This window comes from Salvelinus namaycush, chromosome 11 (assembly GCF_016432855.1).
Source record: "Salvelinus namaycush isolate Seneca chromosome 11, SaNama_1.0, whole genome shotgun sequence".
NCBI classification, from domain to species: Eukaryota; Metazoa; Chordata; class Actinopteri; order Salmoniformes; family Salmonidae; genus Salvelinus; species Salvelinus namaycush.
The window spans coordinates 11385804-11391803 of record NC_052317.1 but is presented as its reverse complement, the minus strand read 5'-3'; positions in this window follow the sequence as shown (position 1 = coordinate 11391803).

The following is a 6000-nucleotide window of genomic DNA, read 5'->3' as shown; positions in this document are numbered from 1 at the left end:
AGCATAGCGCCACAAGTAAATACTAGCATCTAAATATCATGAAATCACAAGTCCAAGACACAAGATGAAAGATACACATCTTGTGAATCCAGCCATCATTTCTGATTTTTAAAATGTTTTACAGGGAAGACACAATATGTATTTCTATTAGCTAACCACGATAGCAAAAGACCCAACTTTTTTACTGCATAGGTAGCTATCACAAATTCGACCAAATAAAGATATAAATAGTCACTAACCAAGAAACAACTTCATCAGATGACAGTCTTATAACAGATTTATTGTATAGCATATGTTTTGTTGCAAAATGTGCATATTTCAGGTATAAATCATAGTTTTACATTGCAGCCACCATCACAACTCACCAAAGCAGCTAGAATAACTACAGAAACCAACATGAAATACCTAAATACTCATCATAAAACAATTATGATAAATACACGGTGTACAGCAAATTAAAGACAAACATCTTGTGAATCCAGACAATATTTCAGATTTTTTAAGTGTTTTACAGCGAAAACACAATATAGCATTATATTAGCTTACTACAATAGCCTACCACAGCCCCATTCATTCAACATAACGTTAGCGAAAGCGAATAAACCAGCAAAAGATATACATTTTTTCACTAACCTTCTCAAACTCCATCAGATGACAGTCCTCCTATAACATCATATTACACAATACATATATGGTTTGTTCGAAAATGTGCATATTTAGCGGCACAAATCGTGCTTTTACAATGTGAATAGTAGCCAAACTGCAAACAAAATGTCAGGAGAAATCTTGGAGGCACCTAATCTAATCAATAACTAATCATAAACTTGACTAAAAAACAGGTTGGACAGCAAATTAAAGATACACTAGTTCTTAATGCAACCGCTGTGTTAGATTTTTAAAATTAACGTTACTACGACATACAGCTTACGTTATAGCGAGCCCGCGCCAAAATTAATGGCGAAATATTAGTCTAAACAATTGACAGAAATACGAATTAACATAAATTGTTCCTACTATTTGATGAGCTTCCATCAGAATCTTTTACAAGTTGTCCTTTGTCCAGAATAATCGTTGTTTGGTTGTAGAAGGTTGTCTTCAACTGTGTAATTATCAGCAAACGTTAGCCATGTGGCGCAGATGTGTCCAACTCAGCATAACGCAGAACAAAGAAAATACCGAAAATCGCAATATACTGATATAACTCGGTTTAAAACTACATTATGATATTTTTAACACATATATCAAATTAAATCAGAGCCGGAGATATCTAACTTATAAAACGAAAGCTTTTCAGAGCGCAATGCAGACGTCCATCTTGCGTCAGGCCAGACGATGAAAAGACCAGTCCTTCCGTTCCAAGAAGTCTTGTTCGGCCTCAGATCTAGCTAGACACCCCATTCCAATTCTCACTGCTTACTGACATCTAGGGGAAGGTGTATGCAGTGCATGTAGACCCATAGATTCCATGCAAATGAATAAACTGACCCTGGAACAGAGCCCCCGATTTCAGATTTTTCAGTTCCTGACAGGAAGTTTGCTGCAAAATGAGTTCTGTTTTACTCACAGATATAATTCAAACGGTTTTAGAAACTAGAGAGTATTTTCTATCCAATAGTAATAATATGCATATTGTACGAGCAAGAATTGAGTACGAGGCAGTTTAAATTGGGGACGATTTTTTACAAAGTGGAAATAGCGCCCCCCTATTGAGAAAAGGTTTTAATGAAGCTGCCAGTTGAGGACTTGTGAGGTGTCTGCTTCTCAAACTAGACACTAGTGTACTTGTCCTCTTGCTCAGTAGTCCACTGGGGTCTCACTTCTCTTTCTATTCTGTTTATAGCCAGTTTACGCTTTCTGTGAAGGGAGTAATACACAGCGTTGTACGAGATCGTCAGTTTCTTGGTAATTTCTCGCACGGTATAGCATTCATTTCTCAGAACAAGAATAGACTGACGAGTTTCAGAAGAAAGTTCTTTGTTTCTGGACATTTTGAGCCTGTAATCGAAACCACAAATTCTGATGCTCCAGATACTCAACTAGTCTGAAGGCCAGTTTAATTGCTTCTTTAATCAGCACAATAGTTTTCAGCTGTGCTAATATAATTGCAAAAGGGTTTAAGGCTTTAGCCTTCTACAATGATAAACTTGGACTAGTTAACACAACATACCATTGGAACACAGGAGTGATGGTTGCTGATAAATGGGCCTCTATAGATATTCCATTTAAAATTAGCCATTTCCAGCTACAATCGTCATGTACAACATTAACAATGTCACTGTATTCCTGATCAATTTGATGTTATTTTAATTGACAAGTGTTTAAAAAACAGGGAAATTCTAAGTGACCCCAAACTTTGCAATGTTAGTTTATATTTGAGGGTGTAGTTCCCCTTTTTTCAATTGAGCAAAACAAATGCCCTCCCCATTGATAGAAATTATTCTGTCAGGTAGGCCTACTTTGCAGTCAACATTTAATCGGAGCGTTTTTTGGGGAAAGCCTTTAGAAATGTTCATGCAAACAGCACATGACTGGATGACACATCAAATAGCCTTCTTATCAAGACTAAGGACCAAACTCTTTCCAATAGCTGGTTTGCATACCCATTATTGCCTTATGATATCTACCAGTAAATCCTAAGTTGAAATGTCTTACCTACCGATGTCATTGTGTGAGCTGCACCATGCTACAACCATTTGAGATCTGCGTGCCCTTGTTGCCTGCAGATAATATTCCCGCAGGAACTAGGCGATGTATAATGATGCGGCGGTAAGTCGGAAGCAGGTGAAATGGTTTAATAAACCAACAAAACCAAGACCGCGCCAATAACATAAGACGGTACACCGATACACAAAAACAATATCAACTTGGGAGAGTGACATATAAAGGGGAGGAAATAATGAAGGTAATGGAGTCCAGGTGTGAATCATAATGATTCACAGGTGCACGTAATGATTAGTGCCAGGTGTGCGTAATGATGAATCCCAGGACCAGTGATTTAGTATTCTGGCGACGTCGTACGCTGGAGGGGAGGAGCAGGAGCAGACGTGACACTATGTGTGCTGAACGCATGTGAATATATTTCACATGCTTTGTGATTGTGTACACTACTTTGTGCATGATTTCTCTATTGTACTGCATAATTAATAAATTGTATAACTCCACTACACTACTTTGATACGCAACAAAAGGGATTAAGAAGTGAGTATATGCAATGCCCACTGAAAAAGTGGGTATAGCCTCCACTACACCATTGGCCCAGTGCGCTGGTACACTATATATACAAAAGTATGTGGACACCCCTTCAACTCGGGCTGACTCTTTTCTCTCTATATATATATATCAATGATGTTGCTCTTGCTGCGGGTGATTCTTTGATCCACCTCTACGCAGATGACACCATTCTGTATACATCTGGCCCTTCTTTGGACACTGTGTTAACAAACCTCCAAACTGCTCTTAAATACTAGTAAAACAAAATGCATGCTCTTCAGCCGATCGCTGCCTGCACCCGCCCGCCCGACTAGCATCACTACTCTGGACGGTTCTGACTTAGAATATGTGGACAACTATAAATACCTAGGTGTCTGGTTAGACTGTAAATTCTCCTTCCAGGCTCACATTAAGCATCTCCAATCCAAAATTAAATCTAGAATCGGCTTCCTATTTCGCAACAAAGCCTCCTTCACTCATGCTGCCAAACATACCCTCGTAAAACTGACTATCCTACCGATCCATGACTTTGGCGATGTCATTTACAAAATAGCCTCCAACACTCTACTCAGCAAATTGGATGCCGTCTATCACAGTGCCATCCGTTTTGTCACCAAAGCCCCATATACTACCCACCACTGCGACCTGTATGCTCTCGTTGGCTGGTCCTCGCTACATATTCGTCGACAAACCCATTGGCTCCAGGTCATTTATAAGTCCTTGCTAGGTAAAGCTCCGCCTTATCTCAGCTCACTGGTCACCATAGCAACACCCACCCGTAGCACGTACTCCAGCAGGTATATTTCACTGGTCATCCCCAAAGCCAACACCTACTTTGGCCGCCTTTCCTTCCACTTCTCTGCCGCCAATGACTGGAACGAATTTCAAAAGTCACTGAAGTTGGAGACATATCTCCCTCACTAACTTTAAGCGTTAGCTGTCAGAGCAGCTTACCGATCGCTGCAGCTGTACACAGCCCATCTGTAAATAACCCATCCAACCAACTACCTACCTCATCCCCATATTTGTTATTGTTTTTCTGCTCTTTTGCACACAAGTATTTCTACCTGCACATCCTCATCTGCACATATATCACTCCAGTGTAAATTGCTAAATTGTAATTACTTCGCCACTATTGGCCTATTTATTGCCTTACCTCCTTACTTCCTTTGCACACACTGTACACAGATTTTTCTATTGTGTTATTGACTGTACGATTGTTTATCCCATGTGTAACTCTGTGTTGTTTTTGTCGCACTGCTTTGCTTTATCTTGGCCAGGTCGCAGTTGTAAATGAGAACTTGTTCTCAACTGACCTACCTGGTTAAATAAAGGTGAAAATAAACAAATTAAAAGCTTAGTGGATTTGGCTATTTCAGCCACACCTGTTTCTGACAGTGCCTTCGGAAAGTATTCAAACCCCTTGACTTTTTCCACATTTTGTTAGGTTTCATCCTTATTCTAAGGATTTCCCTCATCAATCTATACACAATACCCCATAATGACAAAGCCAAAACTGTTTTTAGACATTTTTGCTAATTTATAAAAAATGTCAAACAGAAATATCACATTTAAATAAGTATCCAGACCCTTTACTCAGTACTTTGTTGAAGCACCTTTGGCAGCGATTACAGCCTCGAGTCTTCTTGGGTATGACGCTACAAGCTTGGCACACCTGTATTTGGGAAGTTTCTCCCATTCTTCTCTGCAGATCCTCTCAAACTCTGTCGGGTTGGATGGGGAGCGTCGCTGCACAGCTATTTTCAGGTCTCTCCAGATATGTTTGATCGGGTCCAAGTCCAGGCTTTGGCTGGGCCACTGAAGGACATTCAGAGACTTGTTCCAGAGCCACTCCTGCATTGTCTTGGCTGTGTGCTTAGGATCATTGTCCTGTTGGAAGGTGAACCTTCGCCCCAGTCTGAGGTCCTGAGCACTCTGGAGCAGGTTTTCATCAAGGATCTCTCTGTACTTTGCTCCGTTCATCTTTGCCTCGATCCTGACAAGTCTCCCAGTCCCTGCCGCTAAAAAACATCCCCACAGCATGATGGTGCCACCACCACGATTCACCACAGGGATGGTGCCAGGTTTCCTCCAGACATGACGCTTGGCCAGAAAATCTTATTTCTCATGGTCTGAGACTTAGGATATTTGAGGATATTTTTCAAAGAAAATACAGGACAGTAATTTTATGAGTAAAGTAGGAATCCCAGGATTCAATGGGCCATAAGATATTCATATTTTAAGAAAGGAGTGTATCTATTTGGCCTGGCTAAGAGCTTTTATGCACTGACTGAATGGAAGCTGGTAATTAGGAGTTAGGAGTAAATTAGGAGTAAATTTTTTAGTATTTTACCCCCTTTTTCTCCCCAATTTCGATCTCGTCTCATCGCTGCAACTCCTCAACTGGCTCGGGAGACAATGGTTGAGTCATGTGTTTTCCCGAAACATGACCCGCCAAACTGCGCTTCTTAACACCCGCCCTCATAACCTGGAAGCCAGTTGCACCAATGTGTAGGAGAAAACACCGTTCAACTGACAACCGGCGTCAGCCTGCAGGCACCCGGCCCACCAGAAGGCGTTGCTAGAGCGTGGGCTAATTGTGCGTTGCTCTATGGGACTCCCGATCACGGCCGGTTGGGATACAGACCAGGATGAAACCTGGGTCTGTGGTGACGCCTCTAGCACTGCGATGCAGTGCCTTAGACCGCTGCGCCATTCGGGAGGCCCCTAATTATGAGTTTTTTACTCCACTGGTCTCGGCTGGTCTCAGGAAGAAATTACAAGTCCTCA